Source organism: Erpetoichthys calabaricus, chromosome 13 (genome assembly GCF_900747795.2).
Source record: "Erpetoichthys calabaricus chromosome 13, fErpCal1.3, whole genome shotgun sequence".
Classification (NCBI taxonomy): domain Eukaryota; kingdom Metazoa; phylum Chordata; class Cladistia; order Polypteriformes; family Polypteridae; genus Erpetoichthys; species Erpetoichthys calabaricus.
Genome location: NC_041406.2, coordinates 107,290,906 through 107,318,044, shown reverse-complemented (window position 1 = coordinate 107,318,044; position 27,139 = coordinate 107,290,906). Strand labels below are relative to the sequence as shown.

Sequence of the window (27,139 nt, the reverse complement as noted above, 5' to 3'; positions counted from 1 at the left end):
GTGCACAAAGCACCCTCCACTCCACACTACTCATATAACTATCACAAAAACTAATCACAATAATACTCTCTCCTCCTCGCCCAGACACTTTGCCACCCTACCTCCCAGCTCAGCTCAGTGTCTGGGTTTTCCCAGAGTCCTTTTATACACCCTGACCCGGAGGTATTCCTGCCCAACAGTCCACAGTTCCTTATTCCTTCCGGGTCAGGGTAAACAGTCCTTATCTTCAACCTGGAAGCACGTCATCTCTCCTGCTCACGTGACCAGGACGTACTTCCAGGTTATAGGGCACACATGAGTCCACGGACTTCCTGACAGCGACTCCTAGTGGTCCCCAAGGTATCCATCAGGGCTGTGTATAAAAACTACATAGTCCATGAGGCCCTGCTGGAATTCGGGGCCCGTCCATGCTGTCGGGAGAGCTCCTCCTGGAGGCCTGGGGGTGAGGGCCGGAATAAGAAGCCGGCAATCCATCACAGTTCCCCCCCCCTTAGTGACGACAACTGGGGCGGAGCGTCCAGCCCTGCGAGGGACGTCTTCCTCCAGGAGGACACGTCAGTCGGACCTTGGCCGAGTTGTCTAGACCCCCCAGAGAACCTTGGGGGAATGGTGCATCTTCTGTCCCACCGCTCTCCTGTCCTCCGGGGACAACTTCGCCACACGTGGCCCGGCCGATGGCAGTAGTAGCACCGACGATGCCCTCCTGGTTGTCTTCCTCTATGAGACCAGAAACATCTCGGAAATTCCATCAGCTCCGTCTCTGCCCCTTTCTCCGCTAAGGAGGGTTTTACGGCCGCCCTGCTGCTCTCAACCCATATCTCCACCTTCTCAGGAGACCCGCGTTTTACTTTGTGGATCTCCTGCTTACTCTGGGGTTTGGGCACAGCTGGGAACTCTCTACTGGAAAAAGAGAACCCCTTTGCTGTCTGCACGCCCTTTGATTTCTGTTTTTTAGGAGGCGGCGTCATCAGCACCATATCGCTCCGGGTAACAGCACTGTTTAGCTGTACCGGTGCGATCGGCACTTCCCCCGCCCCTCCGGTTACCAGCGACACCTCGCTCAACACACAGGCCAGGGTCTGGAGGTTCGATTTGCTCTGGGAGGCTGCGTCATACGCATGCCCCGGCTCGTTCGTTCCTTCCCCCGACCTTTCGGTTACCATGCCACGCTCTACTGTCAGGCACACAGCGCTTTGGCACCCGCTACTTATTAACCGCGGGGCCGGATTGCACTGTGTCCCTTTATTATGTTCGGTACGGCTTAGGCTTACCTGTACCGCTGAATCCACCAAGACCGGGGCTTCTCGGCCTAATCGCCTCAGGTATTCTTGTAGTCCTTTTAGCGGCGCCTCGGCTGTAGCTCCCAGCTCCTCGACACATTCCTTCAGCTCCTTTAAAGCCTGCAAGAAAGTATTCACGGGCTCGAGCAACTTCTCGAGATCCTGCATGTCCATAATGTTATTTAATTCGGCTGGAGGTAAGTTCGCTTCCTTATTTTCCTTACCTGCCGGGCCAGGAGCCAATGAGCACGTCCCCTCTGGGCACGTGTTTGGCTGGGTCGCGCAAAGGCTCTCGGGAGTTGGAGTCTTTAGAGGGATGGCTGGCTACTCCAAGCCGACTGAGATCTGCCTTTTTTTCTTTAACAGCAGACCCTTCAGTCACATCCCGCCCCTCTTTGGTTTTATTTAATTGCAGCACTGCTTCGCTCACCTCCCCCTTCCCCTTCAGGGAGTTCGGATTTGGTTGGGAAAAGACGACCTCATTGACGGACCGCCGTTGACCTTCTTTGTCCCGGCATCCGTCGCGCGGGGTCACGCGACGTGTGTCAGCGAATAGACAGGTTCCTTCCTGGTCAGGAGACTTCGTATTGTGATTACGTCTGTCCCAGCCTGCACCAGGATGATCCACGTAATCGTCCTCCATGAATAAACTTCCCAGTTGTACATCTACAGCATCCTCGCGTTCACAGCCATCTTGCCAAGGAATGAGGCATGTGTCTTTCTCATATAGTAACCCGAATCGCTTGGCTTCTGTAAAAGAAGAAAACACAGTTCCTTGCGCCTCAGGTTTTATCGCGACACATACCTCCGACGTGCGATGGGTTGTTTCAGGCTCCAGTACAGTCATCTGTTCACTGCTCTGTTGTTGCTTTAGCCACCATTCTCTCACTATGTCGATCTCGGCTCTGGTTTCTGCAGGACCCGTCAGGTAAGACCATAACGTCGCGGCGTCCTCTGGTGGCCACATCTCTGCGAGTTTCTGTATCGTCTGAGCTCGCTCATTCTTCCTTCTGGATTTTTTCCCCATCTTGGTCCGAAGTATAAATAGGCTCACAGTCGCAGCGCTCTCTATAGTGGGTGGGGGTTTCACCTCCGTGTGTTCGAGCGGGACCTTCTCAGGGTCATCTGCATACACAAAATTTATTTGAGATTCAGGTCCTCTGCCTACAGACGGCCAGAGAATCCTGCTGACTACGCCAGTGTAGCAGTTGAAGCGTGTGTCCACCTCTTGAACCCTCAGGTACCACTCCAAACACCAGGTGAAAGTACAAGACTCTTTTATTTTCTTCTTATACAGTGCACAAAGCACCCTCCACTCCACACTACTCATATAACTATCACAAATACTAATCACAATAATACTCTCTCCTCCTCGCCCAGACACTTCGCCACCCTACCTCCCAGCTCAGCTCAGTGTCTGGGCTTTCCCAGAGTCCTTTTATACACCCTGACCTGGAGGTGTTCCTGCCTAACAGTCCACAGTTCCTTATTTCTTCCAGGTCAGGGTAAACAGTCCTTATCTTCAACCTGGAAGCACGTCATCTCTCCTGCTCACGTGACCAGGACGTACTTCCAGGTTATAGGGCACACATGAGTCCACAGGCTTCCCGACAGAGACTCCTAGTGGTCCCCAAGGTATCCAGCAGGGCTGTGTATAAAAACTACATAGTCCATGAGGCCCTGCTGGAATTCGGGGCCAAGTCCATGCTGTCGGGAGAGCTCCTCCTGGCGGCCTGGGGTTGAGGGCCGGAATAAGAAGCCGGCAATCCATCACAATAGATAGATAGATAGATAGATAGATAGATAGATAGATAGATAGATAGATAGATAGATAGATAGATAGATAGATAGATAGATAGATAGATAGATAGATAGATAGATAGATAGATAGATAGATAGATACTTTATTAATCCCAAGGGGAAATAATAGCAACACTTTTAACTATGTATTACAGGTAATAGATTTTATTACAACTAGTGCCAAATAAGCAAATAGAATGGGGCTTTGTAAACCAAGACTATACAACCTGATAATGCTAGGTGTGTCATTTCAAGATGTGTCACTTCAGGGGGCACAATAACTTATAGTTGCATTCGATTCTTCCTGGTCAGCTCATTATCTACACAGACCCAGGCAGCCTGCTTTCTTTGTTCAGGTCATCATCTGGTCTTCTTTCGTCAGGATGCAACATGGCAGACAATGAATGCCTTGCCTCCCTCTTTATTGTCCCTGTGTAGCTCCTGACATAGACACCTCCCTGGGCCATTCACCAATGGAGAAGCTCAGGCACAGCTCGTTTAGAGAGTTTATGGCCTTCCTGCAGGGAATGGCTTGTAGGCTTATGTAAATCCAAACACAGTCACCCTTGCCAAATGAGTTAGATACAATACACGCTTTCACATCCAGGGTCCATCATAAACACTGTGGTGAGGGTGGGAATAGTTGGTTAGGCTAACATCAAAGCTCTGCTTTGTCTAGCTTACAAATAAAGACATACAAAATATTTTTTTAACGTATATGCTAGAAGAAGATGCTAGATATCACTCCATCACATTGGATTAATTGGTAGCTTTAAATTTACAAAACTTGAGTGAGTGTAGTTGTGGGCGACTGGCCACAATGAGTGTCAACCTTTCATTCAGTCCTACAAGTACAGGTTTTTTGCCTCTTCATGATCATAAGTTGCACATAAAGGTTAGAAAATGAATATAGAAACAGTATGGGACAATTCTCAAAGCAATGTTGGTTTGTTCCTTTTGTAAAATAAATGCAAAATAGTTAACCTTATCAGCCTGGTTATTCTATTTAATGATGGAATAAGAAAAATAAATAGGGTATACAGGTGCAAAATAATGGCTTCTACCGTGCTCAAAGAAAAGGTTTCTCAAGTAAGAACAGCACTTCTGAGGAGGAGTTCTGTCTTTTTCAAGCACAGGTCCAGCAATAAATGGCTGCTTCTGGTGGCTAGTGAGGTTCTATAGTGGTCTCCTGGAAAGGGTGGTGTTTCCTGGGTCAGAGAGGAAGTGAAGGCACTCGTCCTCTGGCTGGTGGCCCTCTGAACTATGACTGCATTTGGAGATGGTGTTAGCAATAACACCCCGTGTCTGTTTAGGGTGGAATTGCTTAACTGGTCAGAGCTTTGAAAATGTCCCCGAAGCTCATGTGTGTCACCCTATTTTTAGAAAACATGTCTGTATAAAGTTCCTGTACACTTGACAGTACCAGTGTTAAGAGACTTCATGAACTCTTGGATGAAAGAAAAACAACAAAAGGAGTTTAAGTGTCGTGAAGAACGAATATCCAGATGTGAATCTTAATGTTGACTGACTCCATAATGGCAGCAGCTCCAGTTATGAGGTGTGTCCAGGTGAGTGGGAACTGGAAGTGACATTACTCAGCAGCCTTTCCCCGATATGAAGATAGAATGAGAAGAGAGGCATTAGGTGACAGGGCCAACCCACAGCCCCGGATGATATTATTGGTTGATGAATCCTGAAGTTGTCTCCTAAGCATACGTGTGTGACACTATGTAAGGCTCCTAGACGACACTTTAGATTTCACAAATTTGAATCTTGGATGTATATTCCCAAGCAGCTTATAACATAAATCTACACAATATATGAAAATGAATGCAGTGCACAACATGCAGAAGCAAATTCAGTGAATATGTGGATAGTAATAAACTGGAACGTCATAAGCCCTGAACTATTAAACAGATCTCCCAGCATACTAATTCCACACTGCCAAGGAAGAAATACACGGGGCCAGCCACCTATTGAAAGAGCAGGGTTATGAAATACAGGACAGAGGGAGTGTCATTTTCCAGAGGGGGTAAGTAACCTTTCCACACAATGCCAGATTCTGATGGTGTATGGGAAAATGGGTCCCAAGGCAACTATGGTGGCTTTAGACTTCATGGGGGTGAACAGGGCATTCTATAAGGAGCCATGGAGGGGGATATTGGAACACAGCCATGACAAAATAGGGCAGAAGGTGAAAGCCCAATGGTATAGTTCAAGATCAGGCACTCAATCTACCTCTAACTTGGGTTGAATGTTTAAGGTTTGGTCTCTTGCCATTCCAGAGGAACCTTGAGATCAGTGATCTAACTTCGTACCAATATTTAGTAGGAGGTGGAAGTGGCAGCATGGAGTTAATGAAGTTGAAGCGGGATACAATATTCATTTTGATAATGGGCAAACGAGATTGAAAAGAGATGGTGAGTTTGGACCAGGTGTTTATGGAGGCTTTCGCGTCAGCAAAGATGCGTTGATAGTTATTAGAGGATATGTCTAAGATTGAGGCAGTAATATCAACTCCCAAATATCTTACACTACTAGATACAGGGATGACAGATGGTAGGGAGAATAGATAGCACATATCATTAAGGTGCAAGAGAGATGATTTAGACCAATTAATTTTGTAATTGGACAGGGCTTCGAAACACCTGAACAGTTCTAGCACGCAAGGGATGTCAGTCGGGGCATTACCTAGGTAGACAAGGATGTCGTCAGTATATAAGGATATTATATGACTGGTATTTGAAATTGTAATAGGAGTCAGGATCTGGGAATTACAGATGGCAATTGCAAGTGGTTCAAGAGACAAGTTGAAGAGTAAAGGAGACAAAGGACAGTCTTGCCTAGCTTCCCAACTAATGGAGAAGGAAAGTGAGATATTTGAAGTAGACAAGAGCACTGCAGAGGGGGAGGAGTAAAGAGTTTTAACCAGATTTATAAAACTTGAACCAAAGCCCTTTCTGTCCATGACTTTCCAAAAATTTTGCCAATTCATGTGATCAAAAGCCTTTTCAGCATTCAGGGAAAGGAGTGCAGCAGGGCTAGGATGGGAGGGAGCTAAATTAATGACTACTTTGAACAGAGTTATGACATAAGAGGAGGTGCTATGTAGTACCATGCACACCATCTCCAGGAGACCCCAAAAAAGCAAAAGAACACTAAGAAGGGCTTAGCTGTGCCCAAATGACCATTTTTAAAGCTAAGCAGCTTTTGCTAAATGCACAGATGTTCACAGAACTCACATGCAAGTATTTGCTTTTATAAATGACACAATAAATGGCTGCACAAAATAGAGAAAGCACAAAACAATAATGCAACAATATTCAGATTTCTAAAGTTGAACTAATTTGTTTTTAAACAGTACTCGACAACCACATTGAAAAAACATAAAGACAAAAATTGAACAATACAAGTATGTTTAATTTTAGTAAAGCCTCAACAAAAAATTAAACATATAGCAGATTTGCTTTTCACATCCCCATATTAAGAGACGTTTTTCACATTTATTTTTGCAGTATTAGTAGCTTGGATGTGAAGCTTCATGACCAGTGGTGTCTCTGATGGTACCATCTAGATATCAGGGTGAATGGTGTCGTTATGCATTTTAAATGTCAGTTATCTCCAGCAACCAAGCTCCTGTAGCATGCTGTTTTACAAAACAAATAACAAATGAAGCAATTTTCTCTGCAGTTTCGCTGACTTCTTGGTGCAATGCTTGATTTACAGTTGCTTCAGGGAGCAGTTTTCTTGAACACAGATTTTTATTTACAGTGAACCAGAAACACACAGCGTAAGCAGATGACTTCGGCTATCTATTACATGGGATGTATGCTTTAAAGGAATGCGCCACTCCAAAATGATATTTTTGTGTGTTTCTTTCGTCATGTAGTTTGTGGCGATGGCTGAGAAAAAAATGTTAATCTCTTATTTTCATGCAGAACAGTGGTAACAAATAGGCATCTATGATGACCAGTGGCAGACCCATATTTTTGGTGCCCTAAAGCTTGAACTGATAATGGGGCCTCATCAAAACCATCTTTTTCAATAGGGTTGTTTCACAACAGATCACCTCAATTTTTTTTTAATATATATCTCAGAATATGATTAAAATTGCTTGCCTGGATTATCTCCCATGTCAAAGTCACTGATGTGAATATAAATTTCCAAGGCCTTACAATTTTTAAATTATGGGGAAATGGAGAAAATTAGGAAAATGTTATATACACTGATGTTACATCATAGGAATATGAAATAAAATCAAAGTCAATATAATATTTAATTTTAGACATTGTGGACTGCAGGGGGCGCAGCAGCTCCTTAAACCTGACATAGATGGATCTAGACACCAGTTCTCAAGCACAACACTGACTTTATTTTGATGTGGGAAACGTTTCCCAAGTTTCACACCTGCACAGCACAGTCACAGTAAGCACCAAGTACAATAACAAAGAGTCCAGAGCACTTCTTTCTCTTATCTCTGTTTCCTTCCACCTCCAGTCTTCCTCCAGTACGCTTTGTCTTCTCTCTCCCAACACTGGTTCCTTCATGTGAATCAGGCAGCTCCTTTTTTTCCAATCCCCAGGAGTGATTCTGATGATATGACACTGCAGCTCCGAAGCACTTCTGGATGAGCTTGGAGCCCTGTGGAGTTGGGACTCCCAAATCCCACAGCTCCCCCTGGTAGCATCCACAGGACCCAACAAGACTGTCTCCTGGGACTACAATACCCAGCCTGCCTTGTGGTTACCCATGCGGGGATCTGAGCCTGGGGTTGCTGCCATCTAGACAAAGCCCTGTGTAAGCTGTCTCACCCGTCCTTCCATCTTGAGGGTGCCCCGGCCTGGTCAAACTCCCAGTCTTCCCTCAAAAAAACTAATTTTTCTGTGTTGTTTTAACAACACATCGATATGAGAGCTTCCTTGCAATGTAATTTTCTAGAGACAATATGCATAAAGAATTTAAGTGCTCCTTAGTCATGGTAGACTGAAATTCATCCTTTGTAAAGGACTAACTAATGTATTTGTCACAGACAGGCAACAGAATAATTTAAAAATGTTTTGTATCACTTACCCTACAATCACCTACAGCTCCTTTCCTCTGTATTCGTGTGTGTCGGACTTCTCTTCACCGGCACTCTCTCTGTTATTTTCAAGATGCCTCTCTCACATCCTGTCTGCTTGTATACTTTCCATCTTTGAAGGCAACTCCCTCAGCGTGTGCTTTGACTCCTCCTTGTGCGTCACAGACTTGTATTTCCTCTTTCTTCATGTTCCCAATGCCAAACTGACCAATCACATCAAAGCCAAATTGACCAATCAGATTGCTGTTAGGTACTGGACACACAGACTTTAGTGTTTAATTATATAGCAGACAGCTTTGAAAAATCCCTTTCTTCTTCACATCTCATGATAGGCATTGTCAAGTACAGCTTAAGTGCAATAGTAATTTTGGGGAACACTACAAGTAGGTGTTGCTCACAAATAAGCCAAAAAACCTCTGCATTTTAGATGGTGTGTTTTCTTCTGTGTTCTGGGATTTCCTAAGGTGCAGATATTCTTTGAACTGATAACTCTAATTTAGTGTTTTAAATCATTTATCATTTTTATATTAAATATAATCAGAATTAAAAATCCTTAATTTTAACATTTTCCATTTATGGCTAGCCTGTATAATACTTTAATAACCTTTGAAATTCTTTTTTAACTATTATTTTGTATTGAATGACACTATATTATTAATATTATTATTTTTTAAAAATGCCTTCTCAGATAGATAGATAGACAGACAGACAGACAGACAGACAGACAGACAGACAGACAGACAGACAGACAGACAGACAGATAGATAGATAGATAGATAGATAGATAGATAGATAGATAGATAGATAGAGAGATAGATAGATAGATAGATAGATAGATAGATTTGTCCCCAAAGAGAAATTAAGACTTTACAAGCACAATGTAAATATTTAGAAAATGAAAATATAACAAACTCATCAAACTCACAAGACTATCTGGCTTGGGTAATGATAAGAGAACTGTTTCTGTCTACCAACAGGCTTGTATGTTGAAGTAAAACAGATCAAATTGCAGTCAGATCTGCCCATTTTGTGTCACAGGATTCAATCCAATGGTGTTGAATGTTTAAATACTGCAGGTCCAGCTTTTGTCTTCGAATGGAACATGACACATCCTGTGCTAATGAAAATTTGTCCCTGTTCCTTCCAGAGTTCCCCTGGTCACCACTGTTCCAGGGTCAGAATGATTCATCATCAGAGTGTTGGTAGCAGAGCAGATCATTTCTGAATCCCTGTTTGCAAAGGTTTATGAACTAGGAGACCCAAAACTCATTAATCCCAAAAACACTTTCATAAAATGCCCAGTAGGGGGGGATATCGCTGTCAAATCCCAGACAGTAATAAGGACACACACAGAGTCTTTGTAAATGAAAAAGAGTTATTCTTCACAAAAAATGCTGCTCCACAAAAGTGAAGCTGAGCACAGAAGGCAAAAAGGATTTTCCCGAAACACAAAAGGCAATCCAAGCAAACAAGTCCCTGTACAGATATTCAAAGAATGATCAAAAACAGAGCAATAAGGTCAAAATCCAAAGTCACAAAAGCACAGCACTATACTAAGATACCCTTACCAAACTCACAAGCGCAATGAACTTGGATTTATAGGGCAGAGGGCAGTTCCTGGCTGTGATTGGCAGGTGGTGTCTCTTGGGGTGCAACCAACAAAACACATGGAATGTAACACATGAAGTCAAAATCAATAACAAACAATAATGCACATAATCAACAAAAGTAACATTAACATAAATAAACAATGAACTAAATAGATATTACACAAGAATTTGAATCCCCATTGGGGAAGACTTCTGGCTGAAATGTAACAGAAAGGAGAAACATAAACATAATCAAGATTATTATGTACCTTGTCACAATAATGAGACATCACACAGATAAAGGGTTGGAGCAGCCACCCGTATAATGAGGTATCCTGGCTGCAACGTTGAAAATGCAAATATAGAGCACTGATGTGCATACAACAGAGTCCACAACAAGACTGACTCATAGAGGAAACGGTTAGACTTTTAAAGGGGAGGACCGGAAGTGAGGTCATATGGGTCTGGCTCAGGATCATCTGCCATTGGTTCAAGCCCGGACGTGACATCACAGGGGCCAGAGCTGGTAAGGTCTTCTTCCATTGGCTCGGTCCCGGAAGTGACGTCATGAGAGCCAGGTGAGATCTCCCGGGAATGGTCTACAGGCAAGGGAAAAAAAGAATCAGTGCACTCTGCCACATCCCGGCATGCCTCAGAACTGTCTTCTCTCGAGCCCCTTAGCTGCCTTCCATGCGCACGTGTGTGACCACCTTAACTCCCTAAGCAGTAACTTGAATAAATTCTGACAGTCAGTATTGCTATGTCTAGATCACACATTTTAGTTTTAATTGGAATGTGCTGAATTTTACAGTGTTGCTTATTCACATAAATGTCTGATCCCTCTCATCAAATCAGGTCCAGCTTTTGCCCTTAAATGGAACATGACACATCCTGTGCTGATGTCCAACAACTGTCCAACATTAAAAGAACAACTACAATAAGAAGTTTAAACTGGTTCTCCACAATACACAACAAGCCACAATACCTGAGTGTGTCGTTCTTCTCCATTAGGTGTGTTCATCCAACTTTTGTGAAATTGGTTGAGCATTCCTTGTTATTTAGAGGCATGCCAGTTCTGAAACTTTTCCATCTTTCTTTTATCCTTGCTCCACCTCTTTGTCATTTCCAGCTCCTCCAATAAGATGTAACAGAGTTCCTCAGGCACTAGTGATTGCAGTGCTACCAGCTGGCCAGTGGACCTGCCTCCGGTTGTTACATTTTTATTCATATGCACAGATAGAATAATTTAGGATTATTTAGCAGAATTCAGTGGAACTGTTTGGTGAACTTACTTTTTGCTTGTTGATGGACACAACTACAAGGCATATTAACTCACTGATAATGATTTCACTTCTCAATTTTTTTTTTTAACTTTTAATCCTTCTATACATTTCTTATTGCACATTTTTTGTTGATATTATGTGAAGCACAGTGTTAGCCAATGAATAAGCTATCACTAGGCTGGACTCCTGACCAATCAGAAAGGCAAGGAGGCAGGACTTCAATTCAAATGCTCGACCATATCTGATCACATTCTGTTTTTGTTCATGAGTATTTTTTCTTAAAGTAATTTATTTAACAATATTTTAGTAAAATTGTATGTGTTTGGAAATTGTGATCATACAAGTGGATGACTCTAGGAAGAAACAGAAGAGGCACTTACCTCTTACAACTTACCTTATGTGGACAGTTTCAGATACCTCAGTATCCACATCATGGAGAATCTGACCTAATCCATGCACATCGACACCTTGGTGAAGAATCCACAGCAATGTCTATACCACTTCAGTCAGCGATACAAAAGAACTTCTGTTCATCCACCATCAAAAGTATACTGACAGGAAGTATCACCACTTAGTTTGGGAACTGCACGCAGCACGGCAGCAACACTCTGCAGGAAGTGGCAAGGTCAGCAGAATGTATCGCTGGGTGTGCACTCAATAACATCCAGGACATCTACACAAAGTGATGTCGAACCAGGGCAAGGAAAATAATCTGTGACACCAGCCATCCCAACAACGGCTTCTCTTCTCTGCTGTAGTCAGGTAAATGCTATGGATGCCTAAAGTTAAGCTCACAGAGACTGAGGAGGAGCTTCTGTCCACAGCCCAAACGCAAAGTGTCCAGAAGTACTTGATATGCCCCATTGTTAAGTCACGTTTATTAAGTTATTTAAGTCATCTATTTAGTTAGTAGTATTATTTAATTATTATTATTTATTAGGTATTTTTTTAATTACATTCTAGGGGGCTTTGCTCGCCAACTCATGTGCTTGTGTTACGCGCTAGCCTCTTTGCGGTTCTGTCACTCGCATATAGTTTATCGATACGCATTTAACCAATTTGCCGTGTAACCAATCGTCATTTTTGCCATTAATTTGTTTGACTTCATCGTTTCTCAGTGCTAGGATTGCCCATGTACTCATTTTTTATGTTGATAACCCTTCATGATGAAATTCTTTAATAAGATTTAGACATAATACATCTTCTTTAATTGGGAACTTAAAGTGAGGAAAACATAAAAATTTATAAGAGCTGAGAGAGCAGGAACTGTGTCTGTCAAAAGCATTCACACAAATGAGTGGTGAGAGGACCGTGTGCGTGGTTGAAAATGGTTGAGAGGAGGGCGTGACTTGAAAAAATCTCATGGCCAAAGTCTCATCTCACGGGACTTGAAAAAATCTTCAAAAAAGTCTTGTGTTGCAGGATTTTTTTAATATAATAAAGAGATTTATAATTCTATTAATAGTTTTTGAATGTATAAAGTTATGTATTGTTATTGTCTCCTTATATTCATCTCAAGGGACAGTCATAAGTGTTGAGCAAATAAGCATTTCACTGCCTAATGCACTGTTTGCATAATTTGTATGCGACAAATAACATTTGACTTGATTCGATTTAAATGTGGATTATGTGACACAAGTAATGTGAATTTTCTTTCATGGATGTTTTGATACTGTTTGCAGTTATCCAGCATTGGTCACTTTATCGCCTATTTAAACAGAAACTTTGTTATCTCCATTCTGCATGAAAACATGAGATTAACATTTTTTTTCTCAGGTATCACTATATAGGGTAGGTAATATATAAAGAATACCATTCTTAGGGGGAGTATTCCTTTAATTCTCTCGCAAGGCAGGAAGCAGCCCTGGGCAGTGAGTCAGTCCGTGAAAGGGCCAAGTCATGCATACACCCTTCACGCATAGTCACACTGCGGTCAGTTTCAAATAAGTCTCATCTGCGCATCTTTGAGGATGTGTGCTTTATTTAAAAAAACTATGAGCTTAATTATAACATTCTTTAATGTCTTTCATCCAGCTCTAAATAGTTATCTCTCACTTTATGTGTCACAGTAATATACTTTTTTTAATTTGTGTACCATGAGTTTCTAATGGAGTTTTGCACTTCATTAAGCTTCACTCCTTAGTTCAGAATGGTTTAAGACAAGCACTTGTACATGCCACATACTGAACTCTTATCTTTATGTCAATGATTTCTTTAGAGGTCCATTGCAGCTACTTTAATCCAAAATGTGATCCAGCCTGTGCAAAGCAATGTGTTCTTTCTTTAAATTGCTTGGCATGATAAATATAGTGAGATGAGTTCATTTGTAAGTAGATACACATATATTAACATCTTGGTTGTAAGTCTCATAAAACTTAACATAACTTAACAAGGGAAGAGTTAGGCACTATTTTCCAAAATTAGGTTTATCAGTGCTCTTTTAAGTTTCTGTGAATTCAATTTCGTACAATTGGTCTTCTTCACATTCTCATCAGTCACAACTGCGATTATTATGGGATGTGCAGTTCAATGTACCTTTCAATAAAATGAGATTATTTAATGTTTTCTTTGTCAGTTTTCTCATGCAGTCATCATAGTGCATTTTTTATTTACAGCACATTAATGTCATTTATCTCATTTATGTATTGAATTAGTAGCAAGGAGTGGCAGTTCATCATTGCTGAATGCAGCTCTTAGAAGACTGCATCATTATTTTTAAGTGACATGACATTTTTGGGGATTTTTTAAATACTGATTTGTAAGAGTTTATTTTTTATGACATGAGCAACTGGAATACACTCCAGATACATTAAATCCACCCCTCCATCCATCCATCAACACATCTCCATGCCAACACAGCCATCCACTCATTTTCTGAATGCACTTTTTCCAGGACAAAATCGCCTAAAGCGGGAGGCCATACCAGCAGTAATGAGAGAATTGCAGGAAAATGGCCTGTCAGAGGGATGCCATATTTAGATAAATACAGTTGTGCACACTCGCCCCTGACCAATTTAGTGTCCTTAATCGAGTTAACAGTACACTCGTTATAAAAAGTATCCACCCCTTTGGAAGTTCTCACATTTTATTATAATATAACATTGACTCACAGAGGATTAAATTTGGATTATTTGACACTAATCAACTTTAATGTCAAAGTGAAAACAGAGCTCTGCCAAGTGGTCTAAATTAATTACAAATATGAAACTTGGCCATTTCCTTGAACGTTGCCGAGGTAAAGGGCATCCCTTGGTCTGTAAGGACTTCTTTAGGGATCTCGACACATGCAAAGACCCCTACTAGTTCCCGTGCAATAGCTTTAGAAGTGGCAGAGCGCAACAGAACTACCTCTGGATATCGGGTAGCATAATACACGAGGACTAAAATATATTTATGTCCTCGGGCTTAGGGCTCCAGAGGTCCTACTATATCGACCCCAATACGCTCAAAGAGAACATCAATCAGGGTAAGGGGAACAAGAGGAGCACAGTTCCTCCTAGGAATTCACCGTAATTGACATTCTGGACAAGAGATGCAAAAAAAGGCGAACCTTCTCGTTAATTCCCGGCCAATAAAATCGGAGTTTAATCCGCTCCAAAGTCTTTTCAGTGCCCAAATGGCCTCCCAGGAAGTGGGCATGCGCCAACTCACAAACCTGCCGCCGGTAGGTTCGTGGGATTAGCAACAACTTCAGCACCCCGTCCTCATGTTCAGCTATTTGATATAATAGATCGTTTTCTAGCACAAAGTGAGGGCCACGTGGCATGGGCTGATGAGTGGGATGGCCATTGACAAGCACGACTGCATTTTTTGCAAAATTCAGGGAGTCGTCATTCCATTGCTCCCTCTGGAAAGACGCCGGTGTTTTTTTGAACTGAAAATGCATTTCAGAGAGAGGGTCCGGTCTGACCTCAAGGGGCAGGGAGTCCTCCTGACTCGTCAAGGCCCTGGTTGATGACGTGTTTAAGTGCGATAGCCCAGGATCCTCCCCGTCCTCCTCGCGGCACTCCATAATTCTCTCCACCGGCTGGTTATATGGCGTGGAAACAGCCTGAGTTGGGCTAGTCTCTTCCCTGACTAGGCCTACAGGGTTAAGGGGAGTATCAGCGCATCACATTTACTGTCAGACCAGTCCCTCCCTAGGATCACAGGAGAAAGTGGGTGTGGGTGGACTGCCACAGAGAACTTTTTTACCAACCCTTCTTGACAACACACTGGGCAGTTTTATATACACGTGTTTCCCCGTGTATGCACCGGATACTGGTCTTTTTTCTCATCCACTGTCGCGGTAGTATGTAATGGCAATCAACAATAGAGATGTTGTTGCCGGAGTCTAGAAGGGCTCTAACTCGAAATCCATTTATAATTACTACTCCTGCATGACCAACAGCCAGGGGGTTCATAAGTGCACATAACCATCCTCCCCCCTTCCACCCACATTACTCCGCGCGAGCAGCCCACCCCGCGCCCTGGGGACATCAGGACAGGCGTCGGTTTATATGGAAGGGACTTATACAGTGGGACATAATCCCTACAGAGTCCACTAGAGGACTGTTCTGCTCTCACAGATTGTGAGGCTGGTTTAGTGGTTCTTAATTGTTTTATTAATTCGTCCAGGGAATGAAAGTCTCCCCAGACCGGCTGGGCAAAATTAATGGGAAGACATTTAATTAGAATAAAGCAGGCCACCTGCTGCACAATTTATAGGGATGTTTAATTCAAATGTCTTCAGCCATTGAGCCATTAGCTCCTAGAGAGTATAAGCTTGCTCCCGGGTTGATCTCTTCGAGATCGTATTCCCAAGTTTGTAAGGCTTTTACCTGCTGGTCTGGGGATAGCCCTTATGTCTCTGGTACCTTGGTCCCAACAGGCGGCTCAGTCCTCTCCTCTGAGAGAACATAATAAGCCCTTTTCAATTTCCTCCCAGGAACCAGCCTACATCAGTGGGTCTCCTCCACGTTCTCCTTGTGTAGGACTAGGGGCTCGTTTTCCCTTGGTGGAAGCGAAGCCTGCACCACGTCACTCCGGACCGCTGAGCATGCCCCCCACCCGGAAACACGGCCCCGGTACTCTCCTACCTGAGTATATCCATGGTTCTTTCCCGGTTTATTCTGGGAAAACCTTATCCTGCCGACTACGCCACTGTGATAAGAATGAGTCGGAGACATCATAAAGAGTCGGGGCAGCCACCCATATATTATATTCTCGGCTGCTAAAGTTGCTTTTTCTTTTGTAGCACGATGTGCTTAGGTCAGAGTCCAGAACAGAACTGCCTGTATGGAGACAAGATGGCAGTTTTAACAAATAAATGACGTCGTCGGTGCAGGAACTGGGAGTGGCATCCTCGTGCCTAGAAGTGACATCATCCTTGGGACCGGCAACAGGCGGGATTTCCCAGGAAAGGTCTGCAAGGGACTGAGAGAGATAATCAGTACACTCCATCGCCACCTGGCCTGACATAGAATTACTAGTGTTTAGGCCCTTCAGCTGTTTCCCTTGCTTACGTGTGTGACAGTTGATTTTACTTATCTTCCTACTGCATAAAGTCACAAGAAAACTGCAGAGCTTCCTGTGTTTGATTGACACGAGCGTGCTGACAAAGCACATGTGTAATGCTACTTCAGTACGTGAATGACTTTAGCTGCAGGTGGAAGCTCCTGTCGCACTTTACGCAACTGTTGTTACGGTTCTGCCTTTGTCCAGTAATAGCTCCATATGCTTTATGACCTTAGTTTCAGAAAGTCTTTCTCCCGTGGGACAACTGGGATGTTTTCCTGAATAACGACAGGCACTGCACATATACTATATAATATACTATACTATAGCACTATATACTATGAAAAGTATATTTTATTTATTTATGCAATTATTATGTGTCTATGTATTTATTGAGTATTTAGTGTATTCTGTAGAACTTTACTTTTATATTTGGAATGCATTGCTACTTTTGAATCATCCAGTCCAATAAACATTAAGCTGTGCCGTCTCTCGCTCTCTCTTTTTCTCTACGTCTGTTATAAATTGAGGAGAACTGCAGCCCTGAATTAAAATCAATACATTGAGCAACTACATTAAGTAATTTAAGAGATCGATTAAACGATACACAAAGCCATCCATCGCTCTGTTTCTGAAAGCCACACACCATGTATCAGAACTCTTTCCTAATGATTCCTACTCACTTCATGTCACTATTCGTTAACTAAAAAATAACTTTGCTATATCAGCTTTCATGTTTAAAGAGGTTTCAGCTTTCAGTAACACAGTCTTTATGCATGTGTGAGGCATCTGCAGAGGCTGTTCTTAGTTCTGTCTACTAACCTGTGTGGATAGCGCTTTGAGTACTGAGAAAAGCGCTATATAAATGTAATGAATTATTATTATTATTATTATTATTAAAGTATTTCATTGTGCTTTTATTACCTCAGACTGGAACTGCAGAAAATCTTTCTTCAGTTCAGGTTAGTGGTCCTAAAATGATTCTTGATGGTGTGGAAAAGCGATCAGTACAATAAATATCGACTAACATCATTGTCCTTGATTATTTTTTAAACCTTATATAAACATTACATGGTATCTCTGATTTTAGGTGCTTTCTAAGGTTGTGTCTAAAAATGCCCTTCACTGATAGTGAATATGAGCAGAAAGTCTTCATGAAATAACAGAGAGTCCAGCCACTGCCATGACAAATAAAATAGAAATGTCAGCTGTACAAAATTTTGCTTTGATAAATTGCTGCAAATAAGAGGGACATTTATATCATAACCTGATCTGCATTCACCCTAGACATTCTGGATGACTTCACATGCATTGCAAACTAAAGCTCTGATTAGTCAAAAAATGGCTTGACCTATTCCTAATGTATAAACTGGACTCAATGAAACTTCTCTAGCTTTACTTTTATCACTAATTTTGAAAAGTCTACTTTGTTACTGGCTCCTTGCAAATTCATGTGTGTATATAGTGTTGTGTGCTGTCCACATTTATCTAATGAGCTTCTTGGCAAGGCCTGCTCACTTGTAAAAGGCTCACAGCAGTGGATGCCCTCGCAGCCACCATGAGGCCCCCTCATCAGACCCCCACAAAGTCGGCCAAAATTATATATGTTTAATTTTTTGAAAACATAAAAAATAAATGTGCATTTTTAGGTTAAAGAAAACAGTGAGAAGCTGCTATGTTTTGTCATTAGAGACATTCTGCATTTTCAGAGAACACTAGAGACAGATAAGGATTAAGAATAAATGTTAGTATAAGGAATGTTTCTCATATTTATTTTGAATTTAAAATTCATTTTGTGTTTCAGAGTTTGAAAATCGGTTAAGGCTTAAATCGTACAATTTCCTGAACAGCCTGGTTATAGACTACGGGTCTGCTTCTTTTTATAATTCCATTTCCCGGCCATCCTTTTGGCTTCTGAAAGATTCATTTAACTTTAAACTTCTTGTCTTGGCTTGTAATCATAACAGAAAATAGCAATTCATTCATATGAGGGCTGATTGAAAAGTAATGAGGCTGTCCAAGCTTCTCCTCCATGGAGGTAGGCATGGGAAGGCTGTGTAGGTGTTTGTGAACAGCACACGTCGTCATGTGTGAACCTGCAGTTGGACCGGCGTATTCTTCAGCGTTCTGTCACAGCGAGTGGAAACATCTCATATGTGTTGCCATGGTGGATGAAGAAGGCGTTCCTGTGAGAGTGTGGCAGGGGTGTGTGACTGAATTTTGTGTCATGTTTGCGTTTGGGAAGAGTGGTAATGAAGCACCAACTGAAAAAAAAACAACTATGCGGAAAGAGGTTCTCCTCAGATAATGAAGTGAAAAACGCTATGGCCACATCATAAAAGGTAATGTTGCAAAACAATCTGTCACTTGTCTTTGAATCTTTGTAAAAAATTATTCAATGTTAAGTATGATACCTCAAAAAAGAAAAAATTTCCGAGCCTTTGGAGTCATCCGATTCTGAATAAAAAAAATTGTCTCATTAGTCTTCAATCAGCCTTCATGTGCAGGGAAATGGGAAATTTTGGAATTAGGTGTTGGCGACCCTGGGGTGTCCGCAGTCGTTTGGGACCAATGTGAGCTCGTTTAGAACCCCTTGCCATTAGTTATAATGGAGCAGTGGAGTGGTGTGCAATCAGACGTTCACTGTGAAAGCCTTTTATAAGAATGGTAGAATTTCGGCATCATTACCAGTTAGGATGTCATGAATGTGTCCCATCTGCTCATGCTATTACAACATGGGTGTGTAATGTAGAAGAAACAGGTTCAGCCTTAAAAAAAGAAGTCCCCAGATGGAGCCACTTCTCATACTGCCCGACAATCGATGGTAGCTGTTTGACGATTGTTTGGAAGGCACATCATGTGACACAATGGTGACATTCCATGGCTTCCGAGATCCCCAGATTTCACTGTTTGTAATTTTTTTCTGTGGGTACATCTTTAAAGCCAAATGTACTGCACATGTCCTGCAACCATGCTGAATTTAAAAGGAGGATTGAAGAGGAGATTGCTGGCGTTCCTCTTGACACGTCGAGCAATGCAGAATTTCCACAACAGGCTGTCAGAATGTGTTTTGAGAAATGGACAACACCTTCATGGTGTTTTCTTCAAAACCTGAAATGAATATTGATTACCATCATTAATTCCATTTCCTGTACAATACATTTCATCATTAAATGTATTTTGTAATGTGTTTATGTGTGCATTTAAAGGCAATTTAAAAATTTCCCGTTTCCCTGCTCCACCCTGTATAATAGGCCTAATTTAAAGGTTTCATTTTTGAAGGAGTTTTACAACACATATACATTTCCATCTCAGTTGGATCAAATGCTGCTTCACAAGGCAATTCTGAATACAGTAGGTGCTGCCTGAGAGAAGTAACATTTTTGTGAAGGTTATGAATATATATACTTTAATGAAATGTTACAGACAATAATTTTATATTGTATAAGTTATACCTATTATTTAAGGCAGGATAACAATTATCTTTTCAAAACAACTTCATATAATACAAAGATACCACCTATTTAGTAGTCTTTATCTGGGTATATTATAGCTAACAGTTTGCTTGCTAAATTCCCTTATGAACATCAAAATATTTCCTTAGTTGACATTTTAAAAATACTGTCATTTTGTATGTATCCAAGATACTGCTTTGAAGTGCATTCCTCCCTAAATGTTTTCAAACACTTGCTGTTCCCTATGTGATGAAATATTTCCTAACATTCATTCATTCATTTCTTGACCTGTGTCCCCAACTAAGAACAAAGGCGTTGTGAACCTGGGGTCCCAGAATACCTCAAAAAGTCTACTAGAGTGGAGAAACTGTCAAACCCAGGCTAGAAAAGATAAAGGTAAATGTAGAATCTTTATAAATGAAAGATGAATTGTCACAAAAATGCTCTGTAAACTGTAAAGCTCCAATGAAAGGCACAGTAGGGGTTGCCTGAAAAGGCAAAAACTATTCATGGTAAACAAGTTCCAATACACAAAGCCCAAGAATGGTCAAAAATCCAGAAAATTCACAAAAAGCACATAATAATTATCACCAGAGAAACCCACCAATGCCAGCTTCATTCAATGAACCGCAAGGGACTGTGGGATTTCCTCAGCATTTACAGGGCTTATAGCAGTACTTGATGGTGAAAAGCAGCGGGCACCACCTACAAAACATAGGAAAAGATACATAAATACATAGCAACTAAGTGATTAACAATGTTGACACAAATAATGAACAAAACAGACATAAACAAGAAATTGGCTAAAATATAACAAAAGAGGAGCAAGAGTAACTGCTTAACAAGAGGTACCCCAAGGGAGCAGTGGTGCCACACCTTAGCAAGTCTTGCCAGTGCACAGGAACCTTGTCTGCAGCCCATGTAAGAGCTTATAAGAGCCCAAATGAAGTATCTGCTCACAATAATCAGTCCCTGGGAGAAAAGGATAACACAGACTGGGCCAACAAAGCAGGAAAAGAGCTGTAGTACAAGCTGAAGCCCAAAGTAGTGACAGCACCCTTATCAGCACTCTTTAACTTAGCAAAAAGCAACAAAATAGTACTTTATTCTACAAATGAAGAACTTGTGACAGCTTATCTTTAGACAAGCAGTTCTGTTTATTTAAACACTGGCAAGAACTAAATGCATGCCATTAGAAGATTTCATGCATAGCAATGGAGGCTGAGGAAAAGATTACCAGCTGTGATCGTACAGATTGTGAAGTAGCTGCAAGACTGACCACTTAGAGAAAAAACAGAAAAATAAATTTAAAAAGTTGACTCTGCCTTGTGTGGATCTACAACATCCGCAAATAGCTTCATAGAGGGCATAATCGTGTGCATATCTGTCCCAACCTGTTCAGTTTTCACAGAAACTGCGTGCTATTTAAGCTGCCATTGAGTATTAATCAGTGCATTTATATACATACACATAATCGTTAAAGCAGAAACCAGGTTTCTTAATAATCCATTCTTACATATGCAAGTAACCTGGAGTTCTGCTTTAGCAAAATGCTCTGACATCTTTAAACAGCACAAAAAGGTCCGAAAAGCGTGACGCCAGTGATCATTTTCTTGTGTTTTATGAATATGTTTAGTCAAATTGACTCTTTAGTTATAGGTTTCTGTTACTGGAGTGCATGTAGCACACTCTTTTCTGCTTGGCTATGTGATTGAGCCCTGTAAACGACCTGATATGTTTACAGTGCTGCTGTAATTATAACAACACAGGTATTTTTAATTCAATAAGATAAATATTGTTTTAGAGCAGTCATTACTTTAAAAAGTAATCTGACTACATATTGCATGTATCTTTGCACATGTTACCCTACTGCTCTTGAGATTGCGCTGCTGAGTTTAGCACTGTACATTTAGCTTATCAACATAAATTTAGCGAATTCTGAAATATTGAAACAAAATTATTTCAGCCAGTTAAAAACATTTGCCTCTGAAAATGTATTTTGTGCTGCTGAAAGCGTGTGCAAAGCAAATACACGACAGCGCATGAAGGACATTTGCAGATTACAGTAACCAGGTTAAGGGTTTACATGGCCACATAATCGGGTTATTCATGGAGAAATCTACCTCTGTTAATTAGGTTTCACAGAGGCTACTAACACGATTTTTCTAACCAGAAACAAGGTTTACATGGCTTTTTAGTAATCAGTTTCTGTGAATAAGCGAGACATCGAAGTGCATGTAAATGCGCAAAATCAGTGTCCAAGTTTGTGGAAGTGAATCAAAACATTTCTCACAATTGCCTCTTTTTTCTGACCCCTCGATACTCAGACCTTTACTGACATTCTAGACTTCGAGTTCTTGGTTGTGTATTGGGCTTTGTCACAGCCTAGTTTGTGACCCTTGCGAGTTCTTTTGATGAAAGTTTTCAAGCTCCTGGTCTCTACTACTTCCTAGTGCTGTCACCTGTTCATTCTGTGGCAGTACAGGATTGGGGAGAAAATTTTAAAAAATTTAAAAAAGTGAAAAGAAGGAAAAAGCCATACTGAACTTCTATCAAAATCCACACTCCCTCACAACAGGCTGATTTAGATTTGCTAGTTAAGTAAACACACGTCCATTTGGGACATGGGATGAAACCGAAGTACACACTCATACACGAAGAACATGTGTTAACTGTACACAGGAAATGCCCAGGCTGGGAATCAAACTCAGGTGCTTGACACTACCGGGATGGGTAACCATTGCACCAGCTTGCCTTCTGCATCTTTTTTTATCCTAATTAAATAAGAAAAAATGTGCAAAGCTTTCACAAAGCCCCTGAGCATTCTACGCAGCTGCTGGGTGGAAATTTGTTGACATAATGTGTGGTTTCAAATAAACTAATTAACACTTTAAATTCTTTAAGCCAGCCCGTCCTTCTCACTATTTCTGTTCCTTCTTTCTCATTGATTTTTAAGGTAAATGACACCTGAGACATGCTGGTGATGCATACCAGCGTGATTAAATCATACAGAACAAGCTTGTATCTGAATGTTAAAATATTTATAAGGGCATCGCTACAGCACAGGGGCTGCCTGGTGGTATACTCAGGCTGTAGGGATCACTCCCGCAGCCTTTGGATGCCATGCTTTCTCTACTGAGATGCAGCAAAATAATGGCTAATAGATTCTATAACAAGAACTGACATTTAGTTGCATTATTGAAAGATGACCCAAGAGACGTACTTCCTGCAGTACAGGAATTCTAATGTACACAAAGCTAGAGAACGGATGATTTATTTATGTTTTTAGCTAGGGACATAGATAATTTAGGTCATTAAAGAAACAAATACCATTTCTAAAGTTTCTGTTGGAAAAGCACTGTTTGTGGCTGTAAAATAAATATAGTCTGTCCCAAACAATAACAAAATCAATAAAGTCCATGCATAACATGTAAAAGAGACGAATGATAAATACAAACAGATACACATTTTCATTTCTTTACTGAATGGGCAAAAAGTCTCAACTTTCTAGTATATATAGAGCCTTTGTACAGCAAATACCACTCAAATGCCCTTTTTATTTAGCTATTTATCTGTCTCTCAGGGATAACACACTGTTTACGAACTCACAGAATTATCTATACTCTAAATTTTATCTCTGAAGTCAAGTAAATCAACAGCAATCAAACAAACAACACTGCAAGTCAAAATAACACAGTATGGAGATCTTTTTTGTGACCTGCTGTTTCCTTAAATTCTTTTCAAACAATGCAAATTCAACAGACCATATGTAAGAGAACCCATAATTTCTTTTGGGTTCATGAGTCAGGGAATAAAACAAAAGAGCTAAGATGTGCAGCCATAAGAGAAAGCAAGCACTGACCAAACCGGGTGGCATCAATTAGGCATGGTACAATGAAAGTAGGTAAGTCAAAGTAAGGAGAACCAAAAGGTGGATTGTCAAGGAGTGGGAGGATTTCACGGACTGAACAGTGCTAGACCAGTCCTCTAAGATTTTATTGGATGCTACCATATTTAATAGCTTCATGTGTAACAAATTGTAAAATGAAGATATCCAATTACTACTTGTTGCACAATCAGGAGGATTTCCAATTGGAAGCCAAGCTGCCTGCACAGTTAAGGTTCCATGTAGCACAGTAATAAAACATGCTTCACAAAATTATCTTCATAATTAATGGCTGCATAACTGCTTAAGGAACAGCACTGTGGCAGAAGGGTTAATGTTTCAACATCATAGCTGCAGAAGGCTATGTGTTTTTTCTAATCTCCAAGAGATACAGAAACATTTATGAAAAAAGACCAGGGGCTTCATGTATAAACGGTGTGCACACACAAAAATGTTGCGTATGAATGTTTCCACGTTCAAATCACAATGTACAGTATAAAACCTAAACTTGGCATAAAGCCATGCACATTTTCGCCGTAGCTCAAATCCTGGCGTACACAAGTTCTCCACTCTGTTTTGCAAACTGGCAGCACCCAGCGTCAAAGCAGTGCAATTGTTCAAGTGTGGTTTCCCTTTCTTTTTTCGATCCACATCCCAGACGCGGCTTTATCATATACACTGAAATTAACCGCATATTGTTTATTAGTTTAAGGCATCTGATTGTAATTAACCTGTAACAATATAATGGTCCACAGAATGGCCAAACTATTCCAAATACCATAGCTGCTTTAGTGTTGTTACTCTCACTGCACCTTCTTCTTCCTCTTTCAGCTGTTCCCTTTAGGGGTTGCCACATCGGATCATCTTTTTCCATATTACTTTCACTGCACCACTCTGAGTATTTATATCACTATATCTGAGTGTGGAATCACAGCTCTACAGCAGCTAATCGGAAAGAGAATTATCGGTATACAGCATCAAGCACACGCTGCCTCAGCCATTCTGCCTATTTGAACTGCTCTCATACGACAAGCGCTTCAGAGCCTTTCCTGTACGGACCTCGCGGTTCAGAAACAGTTTCATCCCAAGAAATGTAAACGCAATCAGTCAGTCCATCAAGGGCTTCTTGAAGAACTGTTTGTACTTATAAGTACAATTACCTCACTGTAAACTTGAGATACAGTTATAATATTGCACAACCTGAGCCACTTTAGCACATATTTACATATGATGATGATATCACTTTTAAGATGAAATGCAGCAAAATATGTTTATTACATTATACAGATAAAATCTTAACAGCATTTAAATTATTTATATTTTTAGTCCGTTGGCTATGCTCTCTTTCTCAGGGGTGGGAGTTGATTTGTTTTCAATCCTATTTTTTTGTAAAAATTGATGTATTTGTATGGAATGATTACAATAAAATCAATAAAATTTAAAATAAATAAATAAATACATTATCTATATTTTTAATAATTAAACATGTGAGGACTCGGTGTTGCAGTGCTAGCAAGGAGCTGGCACCCCGTTCAGGAATTGTTCCTGCCTCACACTGTATTCTTGCTGGGGTTGGCGCAACACTGGATGGATAGATGGATAGAATAATTAAACATGTACTACGAAGATATTTCAATGTTCCTTAAAAGTTTTGAAGAATCGGCGTTCTAAGCCTACAGATGGCTTAACATCTATTACAGAGCTGATTGTGTGGCAATTGGGTACTTGGAGAAAGAAAAGGAAGGACAGGAATTGGGGGTTAGCATGTTTGAAAAAGACAGTACTGCTGCAATAAATTATTTCTTCGAAGGTAGCGCACGGCGCAGCAAGCACCTTACGTGAGGCAGAAACAATCTCTGGACGAGGCACTGGCTCGTCACTATCACTGCGCCACTGTGTTCCCATGTTTAATAACATGCTTTAATTCCTATCATCATGAAAATGATATCAAGTGTACATCTCAGTATTTAAATTATTCAGAGATCTGTAATATTACGAATGTAATGGATTCTGTGTCCTGTCGGAGGAAGAGAAAGCCCGTTTAAGAAGCACGTAGTGATTCACACACATAGAGCACATAGACATATGACACTCAGACGGTGGGCTACGACTCACCTTTTCACGGCGACTTTGATATCTGACAACTTCTTTTTTATTTTGGCCACTGTGCAACTTTGTGAACTTGAGCTTTCAAGTTTCTTCGATACTCTTGTTGTTTATACCACTGTTTAAACCAACAAATAGTACGTTTTTCCTTGCCTCCACTTGGTATTCGCTGAAATTCTTCTATTTTCCCCCGTGCTTTTGCCAGTGCCTTTTCACAGAACGCTGAGCTTAAGGGCTATTTATATTGATTTGCATATTCAAAGAGGCGTAATTCTGGGAGGAGTTGGGGAGTGGGAGCAGGGGTGTGCACATGCGTTACCTTTTACACTGACCAGTATTTATGTAGTGGAAGAACGTGGAAGTGCCCTCATATTTTTTTCATTCTTCTCACCTAAGAACCACTGCATGTGTAGTTTCTGGAAGAGGCAGTCTATCACCATATAGCATTAGATATAAGTGGGTATCTTATGGCAGAGTAAGTCAACAGGCACCAAGTAAATAATATCTGAAGCAGTTCTCACATTCGGGGTGTCACAGCTCCAGGATATTGGGTATGAATACCACCCCAAGTTTATAGATTCCTCCTGTGCAGAGAAAGCTGACACGTTTGTATAAAATGTAAGATGTTGCTGGGCAGTGTGCCCCCTCTTGTTAATTAGTTCACATTTAGGTCAGGTCAGGCTGGGGAGCATGCGCTGTACAATGTGTTGCCGCACCTAGTACATGATGAAACAGCTCAGGATCCCAGTGGCAACCCACCAGGCAGACACGTGGTCCATTCCCACCCTCTGGAATTGACCGTCTATCTGCCGCAGCCAGGTGTTACGTAGGTGTCCTCTTGGCCTGGTCCAGCCACTCGGGTCTTCAACAATCAGGATCCTGCAGGCCAGATCACCCTCGATGAATCATGCCACATGGCCATAGTGCCGTAACTGATGTTCCCTCACAATGCAAGTAATGTGCCTCATTTGGGATTCCTTGAACAACCGCTCACTCGACACAAAGTCAAATCAGTGGTACCCAAGGATTCTAAGAAAAGACAAAGTGCCGGAGGAGTCTAGTCTTCGTCTCCGGTCACTGGATAGCATCCATGTCTCACAACAACATAGCGAAACTGGGAGCACCAGAACTCTAAAGATTTGGACCTTCGTTCTTTTGCAGAGA

The 27,139-nt window shown here is 41.3% G+C and overlaps 1 protein-coding gene across 1 annotated transcript in view; it reads left to right on the top strand.

Annotated features, from left to right (window-relative positions):
- mocos (molybdenum cofactor sulfurase) overlaps positions 1-27,139 on the top strand; it is a 542,026-nt gene that overhangs the window by 274,850 nt on the left and 240,037 nt on the right. The gene's annotated exons all lie outside the window — the stretch shown is intronic.